Here is a 9,620-nt window from a genome sequence, read left to right as displayed (position 1 = left end):
TAGCCCATTTATCATTCATTATGAATATTTTAATATAATTCTATATCACATATTTTGTTGCAATCTATATTATATTATATCATTATATAAAGGAAACTAGAACAAAATAGAATCAATAGCATTTAATAAAATATCCCACAATCTAAAACATAAATCATCTAAATAACAAAGTAATCCAAAAATTATAAAACATCCTCACATCTTAATATAGTTTAACATATGATGAGTGCATTTCATATCATATTTATTTTCCCTCAACTCATTCTTTTACAGTTCCTTTAGCATATTTTTGTGTAAATTCAGTGCCATTCTAGGTATATTTGGTCTTTGTGCATCATTTTGGGGCCCGAAGCAATTTGGTGCGAAATCAAAGATGAAAATAGCAAAGAATGAAGATTTTGCCAAATGCCCAAGATGAACATGTGCGAGAGCACAACCATGATTTGACCTACTGATTATGTTATCCTAGAGATGACCCATTTATAATTTCAAGCAAGGGGGGTGCTCTCAGCCAAAGCAAGGTTTCATAATGACCTTGCTCATCACCCTAATTATTTCAGTTAAAAGATAGTTTCTACCCAATAGGGAGAAGTACGCTAAAGATGTTCCTAGCATGGCTGTGCCTAAGCGAAGCATGGGCGGAGCACGACCATGCACCTCCCCCTAATTCTCCAAAGCGAGCACTTAGCCGATTCACTTAGAAATCTCAATGACCATGCTTAGACTGTGTCAAGCCCGAAATCAGCCTTCTAACTATAACTTTCTAGGGTTTCAAGATCATCTTTGTTCAGGGATTTTATTCTCCACCTAGAGGACTTTGATGCGGAAGAAGATCAAGCTTCACCACACCATCTAAAGGGATCAAAGATGCGTCGGAGGTACAAGGAAAGTGGGGCTAGCATCAAGGAAACTCAACTAGAAAGAATATCATGAGAAGGAGGGAGTCATGTCTTCTATCCTTAGATTTTTATTTGTTTCTTCCATGTTGTACCCATCCATGAGGGGCTAACCATCCACAGTGTCCCTGGATGTTGAAGTATGATGCTTTGCATGCTTTGAATACTTGATTTTAATGTTCTACAAAGTTCTATTTGGTTTTTGTGTTTAATCATGTGATTGCATTACTTGATGTGTTTAATTTTCACAATTGTTTAGGTAAAACATGGTGTGTTGATTGTCATAGTTGTAGTTGCCTTGTGTGATTGCAAAACATGATGTTTATGAAATCATAGATACCTTTGTAAAACTTGGTGTATTTGAGAACCATAGATGTAACATTACTCTTGAGTACACACAAGAACCGTAGAATGTAACTGGTAGGCATTAAAAGCAAGTCAGCATACTATAGGGCATTGCTATCTTATTATTGAAACCTCGATTCTAGTTTGCCTGATTATTCTACCTATTCTTTCCTTTACTTGCTTCATTTTCTTTCATTTTCTTTCATTAATCTAAACACATTTCTTTCTTAACTAGAGATCAGAAGAAGAATTAGTAATCTAGAATTGAACTTAGATGAACAACAACTCACATTGTTTATATAAAAAAGGTCTAATAAAACCAATATTAGTGAAAAACAGCAAAAGTTGGGAGAGAAAGACACAAATTAGGATATACATGATCAAAGTTTGAATAAGTGGATAGTTTAATCATCATCAATAATGTATTTTATTTAACAAATTATGATTATTACAATGAAAAGATAGCAAGAAAAAGAATATTTACACTGTTTGAGAGAACCATAACTTGGAAATATGGTGGTGAAGAGAAGTAGAGATAAATGCAATAGAAACAAGGAAATAAAGCAAGACTTGCCGATAATTAACTTCCAACAGGATTTAAATTCTCTTGCTTCAAAATTTGGTATGTCTTGGTGTTATGCTGGATCAATGAATTAATAAATTTGATTTCATTTTCATTTATGTCGACAAAAAGATAAATCTCTTTTCTAGAGAATTTTTTATATAATTATAATATTTGATTATCCAAAAAATGGATAAAATATGTTCATTTATAAAAAAAAAGTCAGTTATAAGAGGAAGAGAGTGGAAATAGAGGAAACAAAGTGAATAAACCTCTATGCAATATCCATGAACTTACTACAAAATTGATGTTCTAACCACCAAGAAACAACATAAACACAAATTATCAGTTTTTTAACAAAAATAACAAAACAATTATAGGTAAAATTAAATTATAAAAAATAAGAAAGGTGGACAAAAAGCTAGGATTTAGGACAAGAAGAGAGGAAGGGATCAGATGGCTTACCACATGGAAGCAAGAACTCAAGAGATCCATGCCGAGAGAGAACGGGATAGGAGCAACTAGTATCTAAATTTTACAAGCCTCACCATCAAAGCTTTGTGGTCAAGCTACTAAAAATCAGTGAATCTTGTTTTTAATATTATTATCATCCAAATATATAAAGGAAAAAGAAGTTGAAATTGTACAAAATACTAATTAAAAAAATAAAAAAGAATTAGATTGAATCTCACCTTTGGTACCTATCGCCTCCCTTGCCACCAAAACTCATAGATAGAGAGGCATGAGTGGTATTAAATTTGCTGTTCATCCCCTTTCCTTTTCACATAATTTTACTTTTCTTTTTCTTTCTTTATTTATATTTTTAATTTGTTTTTTACCCTCAAGACATGGCGTCCTTCATGTCATATCCACTGTTTCAATTTTATAATTTAATTGACGTCATATCAATATGTTTTACTTTATAATTAATTCTGTAATTCTTTGTATTTTCATATAAGATTTTTATGATAGCATTATAGAAGGACATTATTGGGTATTGTAAAAAAAAATTCATTATCAAAGTTTTTTATTTGTTAGTTTTTTAATAATTACATATAATTTTTATATATTTTTTTTTAATATAAATGATTAGATATTATAGACACTAGGATTATTTTTAATTTTTTAATTTTTAATATGTGGTGCCCTTGATGTCATATCCACTGTTTCAATTTTTATATTTTAACTAATGTCATATTAATTTGTTTTATTCTACAATTTAAATTTTTTTATTTTTGTGTAAGATTTTTATGATGGCATTATAGAAGGACATTATTGGGTATTGTAAAAATTCATTATCAATGTTTAACCAGTAATCTCAATGATAAGTACTCTCGTTAGAATGAAAATGATATATCACTTATGACAAAAACTTATTGTCATGCATTAATTAAACTAATGTAACATTATGTAGTTTCTTATAAAAATGTCATATGTATGTGTTACAAATGAGATTGTCCTAAATTCATATTCTTATAAAAACTTATTCACTACAAGAAAAACATAAATTAGCTTGGGACAATTTCCTAACTAAAATTGTAAAATCCCTGGCTAATATTCATTAGCTAAGGATTTCCCAGGGATTAACATCCCTGGGTAATAGACTCGTGGGTAATACTTTACCCACGGATTTTATAATCCTTGCTAAATAGCAACGAATTATTCTGTGGGTAAATAATAAATTCCCTAGGTAATTAATGGTAATCAATTCATCAAAGACAAGGAATTTGCTTTAAAATATTTTCTAGGAAATCTTTAGGTAATTTAAGTTAAATAATTCATCATGGACAAGTAATTTGCTTTGAAACCTTTATGGGAAATTCATAGGTAATGTTACCAAGGGATTTTTCATAGGTAATCTGTTGCTAAATTTTCAAAAAATTGAAATGTTAGTCCCTGGGTAATCCCTGGGTAATGTTTACCAGGGATTATGTCCTGGGTAATTCGTTAGTATTTGAATGTAATAGTAATGAATCCTACCCTTGGTAATCCCTTGCTAAATATACTTAGGGATTATTCCTTGGGTAATCCGTGGGTAATAAAATTAGAGAAAAATGATTATTTCCTGGGTAATCCCATGCTAAATATACTTAGGGATTATTTCCTGGGCAGTCCGTGGGTGATAAAATTTGAAAAAAATGATTATTCCCTGGGTAATCCCTTGCTAATATAAAACAAAGTTTTAATTATTTATTTTAAATTGTATTACAAATTATAATAAAAAAACCTGTATTAAATCATTCATTGCTAAAAATCAGTAAATTTTACTACAATATGCTAAAAATAACAATTGCAATCTATCATAACCAAGTATGAAAAATTATATTAAACATTGTCAAAGACATTAAAAAACAACATAATTCATATTCAAAATAGCTTCAAGCACATATAGCTAATATAAGTGGCAAGTACTAAAACTCAAAAGTATCATAAGGAAGCAACAAATATGAGAAATATGTCACAAGATAAGAACATTAACTACTAAGTTGGTGGAGTAGGATCAACATCTTCATCATGACCTGATTGATTTATTTGAGAAGGTGCTTGATTTTGAGATATAAGTAATTGTAACATCCTCCTCATTTCAACCACCTCTTCTCGAGTTTGCTGAAGCTCTTGTTGAGTTTCTTGACGCTCTTGTTGATGCCGCTATTGTTGGATTTGTAGTTGATTACGGACATATGCTAACTAATTTTGTAAATCTTCATTATTTTTCATAGTAGATGTTGCATTTGAGTTAATGACATTTGAATTTGAACATCCATAATGGGAAGATGCTTGAGAACCAAGAGCATAGACTTTTCTTTTCTTCTCTCCACCAACAGCTTTAATATAAAGAGCCAATTCATCTACTGTAGTAGCTCCTGAGTTTGTTGATACAGATTCTATAGAAATTGCATGTTGTTTCAAAGTCAACATCTTATCCTACATTGAAAACAAATGTCAATAATACATATTTAGAAGAAAAAAAATTAACAACTTGCATTAAAATGTCATCGGTCTTAGAAATGCTTACATTGATTGTCTTTGACTTGAGATCTACAAAAGTTTCCCCATCATGTTTCGTGGTATGAGTATGCAAAAAAAGATCATGTGGAGTGGCTTTCGACCCAATTTAGATTCCTATAGCGATAAGAAACATTAAAATTTCTTGGGAACATGTAATACAAGAATTTGCAAAATAAAATAAAATAAACATGTTTCAATACATTTAAAATCTTATATTTATACTTACAAGCTTCTTCCCCTGCTCAACATTAGATTTTGACCCTCCTGTATAGCATGATGGCCCAGCAATACCACGTTGTTTTTTAGAATTTATCTCTTTTTTCTTCATAAATGTAGGTCTATCCCAGACAGCTTTCCAATGCTTGTACTCCTCCTCACTTAGATACTCTGGCTTTGTTGTTGCGTCCCTTATATCCCTCAAAAAATCACTATATCATTGTGAGGCTTTCAAAATCCAAGCTTCCTTTATTTGTGCCTCTAGTGAGGAATCCCAAATAAAGTGCTTCTACATAAGATAAAAAATATTCAATGTTCAAAACAAGAAAAAATAAAACAAAAAAAAAAAATTAGAAATGATAATGAATAATACCAAAAATTCTTCAAAATAAAAGTCTCTTATAGGTTGTGACATTGTCTTCCATGTGTATCCTTCAAAGTCAATTTTTTCCTTAAACTTTTTTGTGATTATCCTTGCACATTTGCTAGATGGCTCTAACCTACTATAGTTTAAGTATAAAATAAACAATAAATAGTGAACATAACAAATACTATTATTGTCAAATTGTGAATACTTACAATCAATTCACAACTGTGATATGTAACCTCCCAACAATGGTTGAAGCATCTTGTGTGCTATCATAGTTTGCTTGAGTATCACTAATAGCTACAACATTTTGATTCGGTTGTTGAGATTCAATACCATTCATTTTTTCCTCAACACTTGGAATAGTGGCATTTGAAAATGGTACACTATCAGCATTGCTTGATCCTTCAATGATTGAATGAGCATGAGAAGTGCGGCCTCCACTCCTTCCTCCTCTTAATCTAGTCCTTTCTTTACATCTAGCCATATCTATAAAATTATAAAAATATAATTAGTTGACAACAAAATAAGTCAACATATGTAAATAATACATGATATAAATAAACTAAAACAATATCTTTTGAAAAAAGAAATATAACTTAGCAAAAGAAAACTTACAATCCACAATAATCATAACTTCAAAAAAATTGCAATTCAAGTACTACAATATATAAAATGTATTGCATTTGTTCACCAATCTAATAAAAAAACTAATGATTACAACTCATTATCATCAGAAATGTATTCATCTTCATCATTTTCTGAGTTATCTTCAGTTTCAAAATCTGTTTCAATTTCATCTTCTAGTATATCATCATGGCTATTATCAACCTCAATGGAACCTCCATTTGAATCATTTAGAGGTCTCGGTATATCATCGATATTGTCAACATAGTGGTCTTCAATTTCATCTTTTTGGAATGCCAAATTTGCTAGTGGATCATCAATAATTTTTCTTGGTTTAATTTTGCATACAGCCCACCAATTATCCTTGTCACGTTTCATGCTTAGATAAGATGTATAATATACTTGTGTTGCTTGTGTTGATAAAATGAAGGGTTCATCCTTGTTAAACCTTTTTTTGTGATTGATATCCACAAGATTGTAATCCTTATGTATCTTCATCCCAACATTTAGAGTTGGATCAAACCAATCACACTTGAATAATGTAGTCCTTTTTATTGGGAGTGCATGATACTCTAATTGTATAATCTTCCTCAAAAGATCATAATAATCATATGATGTTGTACTGTAATTGGAACCCTTTACACAATCTCCACTATTTATTGTCATCCTTCTCGCACCATGCTCAGTTGTATGGAATTTATACCATTTGATGAAATACAATGGATAAAGTCATCACAACTTTTAAAGGCCCAGTTGCGAGATCATTCATCATTTGATTTGTCACATTATTATTAGGATCCCATGCCTACATAATAAGATGCACTATTAATATTAATAGACAAGAAATCAATATAGTAAGATTGATAAATAAGAAGAATACATAAAGCTTAAGACTTACATAAATCTTAAATCAGTTAGTAAATTCATTTTCCAATTAATCATCAACTTGTGCATCAGTTATATTAGGTGTATTTTCCACCACCTCTTCCACAAATATCCTTCAAAAGCAAAAGTATTTGTGTTAAAAAAAGAAACTAAAATTTTTCTTTTTAATTAAATTGAAGTAGAGAAGCATACTTGACATATTGTTGAACCTCATCATAATTTAGTAAGACATAAGTTTGAGCTTGATGGTACTCTTTATCAGTCAAACGTCATGATTTTGCTTGCCCATATGGTCGACCAGGAAAACTGAATATTGATAAAAGACCTTCAGATGTTTCAACCTCTCCTCCATCAACATTACGAGGTACTTTTCTTAACTTTGTGTTCACATGAGGCTCAAAGTAATATGAACAAAAAGTTGATGCTTCTTTAATTAAGTACGCATTACAAATTGAACCTTCAACCTTGCCTTTGTTATTTACCTTCTTTTGTAAATGATGTGAGAACCTAAATTATAAATAAAAATAGTTATATCAAATTGAAAAAATAGACATTAAACAAAATCATATAGGCTGAATTTATATTAAAGTTTACCTCTCCAATGGGTACATCCAACGATATTGCATTGGCCCTGCTATCTGTGCTTTATATGGTAAGTGAATTGGAAGATGTTCTATTGAGTCAAAAAAACTGGAGGGAATATACGCTCCAACTTGCACAATATCACAGGAATTTCTTCGATAAGGCTATTCATGTCTTCCACTCTAATCGTCGAACATATAAGATCTTTGAAAAATAAGCTTAGCTCTATCAAAGCCTTCCATACCGACAATGGTAATAATTCACAAAAGGCTGTAGCGATTAACCTTTGCATGAATACATAGTAATCATGGCTTTTCATTCCATACATCTTATACTTGCACATATCAACACACCTTGCTATATTTGAAACATACCCATCTGGAAACCGAAGTCGACTTACCCATTCACAAACAACTTTTTTTCCTCCTTACTTAAGCTATAATAAGCTTTAGGATATTTCCTGGTTGCTTCATTTTTCTCCAATCCTTTACGTTTGCAATATGTTTTCACATCCTCTCTTGCTTTTGCATTATCTTTGTTTTTTCCTTCCACATCCATCATAATGTCAAACACATTTTCAAAAACATTTTTTTCAACATGCATGACATTGAGATTATGGCGGATGAGATTAGTACTCCAATAAGGCAAAAAGACTTTGATTTATCCATACAATATGGACTAGATTTTTTTTCCTGTTGTACTCCATTCTGATAGCATTGCAAAAGCTGGGAAGTCACTAATGGTCCATATGAGTGCAACTCTCATCTGAAAATTTTGTTTCTTGGACACATCATATGTCTGTACTCTAACATTCCACAAATATTTTAACTCTGCAATTAATGGTTGCAAGTACACATCTAACTTCTGCTTTCGGTATTTAGGACCAGGTACAATAACAGTTAAAAACATATAAGGGTCCTTCATACACATCCAAGGCGGCAAAATGTATGGTGTGATAATAACAGGCCAACAAGAATATTGCTTGCCTGATTGCCCAAATGGTTGAAACCCATCAGTAGATAACCCAAGTCTTACATTTCGAGCCTCTGATGCAAAAAGAGGATGAATGAGATCAAATTGCTTCCATGCTTCAGGCTCAGAAGGATGGAAAATCACGCCATCTTTTTCATCATGCTCTTTGTGCCACCTCATATCCTTCACCATCACCTTTGAAGCATAAAATCTTTATAGCCTAGATGTCAGAGGAAAATAATACATCTTTTGATTTGGTGAATAATCTTTGTGATTCCCTATGCCTTTCTTCCCACTTTTATATCGAGGATGGTCACAAACATTGCAACTTCTTCTGTCACTATCCTCACCCCAATATAACATGAATCCATTTATGCAACAATGGATTTTCTCGCATGGAAGACCCAAGCCAGCGACAAACTTCTGGAAGTTATCAACCAACTTATTATTAGCTGGTAATGCTTCTTTTATAAATTGCAATATAGTATCATAACACACCTCTGACATGTGAAACTTAGATTTTATTGTTAATAATCTTGCAACAACAGATAATTGAGTGTGCGATTCACATCCAGGCCATAAAGGTTCTTCTATTGTATCAAGCATGTCATACAATTTTTGAGTTGCAGGGTTTGACATTTCCTCTTCATTTGCATCATAATATGGATCAAAGTTAGGACCAACTGCATCAATAATCATGTCCCTATATGAACTTGATCCTTCCACATCTTGCAATCTCGAAGAGTTGCACTGAGTTTCACTATAATTCACATATACCAAAGGTTCCCCATGACATACCCACTGATGATAATTTTGAGTAAACCCATTTTTTAGAAGGTGCAACTTCACATTATCAACCACTTCATACCTTCGATTTTGACACTTGCAACATGGGCATCTTATTTTATCACCATCCATAAATCTTGGTTGTTCACAAGCATATTGGATGAATTACTCTACCCCAACCATAAATTCATGGTTAATGAATCTATGTCCATGTGTAAGTCTATTATACATCCACTCTCGATCAGTTCTCATTTATATTCTAATAACATAGAACAATAATATAGTCACATGAATACTATTGAAAATATATATTTTAAGAGTTAAATAAAATTGCAAATTCAAAAATAAGTCTACATATAAATTGTTCAAAATT

The 9,620-nt window shown here is 31.4% G+C and overlaps 1 long non-coding RNA gene across 2 annotated transcripts; it reads right to left on the bottom strand.

Annotated features, from left to right (window-relative positions):
- Positions 1–4,147: 4,147 nt before the first annotated feature.
- LOC120254845 lies at positions 4,148–7,410 on the bottom strand. Of its 2 annotated transcripts, XR_005534775.1 has the most exons (6): positions 7,100–7,410; positions 6,921–7,020; positions 5,608–5,884; positions 5,039–5,317; positions 4,820–4,926; positions 4,148–4,728 (listed from the first exon to the last, which is right to left on the bottom strand). It is a non-coding gene; the product is annotated as an uncharacterized LOC120254845 (long non-coding RNA). The 2 variants fall into 2 exon arrangements; XR_005534776.1 differs by lacking the exon at positions 6,921–7,020.
- Between the last annotated feature and the right edge of the window lie 2,210 nt (positions 7,411–9,620).

Source organism: Dioscorea cayenensis, unplaced genomic scaffold (genome assembly GCF_009730915.1).
Source record: "Dioscorea cayenensis subsp. rotundata cultivar TDr96_F1 unplaced genomic scaffold, TDr96_F1_v2_PseudoChromosome.rev07_lg8_w22 25.fasta BLBR01000653.1, whole genome shotgun sequence".
Classification (NCBI taxonomy): Eukaryota; Viridiplantae; Streptophyta; class Magnoliopsida; order Dioscoreales; family Dioscoreaceae; genus Dioscorea; species Dioscorea cayenensis.
This window is presented reverse-complemented; position numbering and strand designations above follow the sequence as displayed.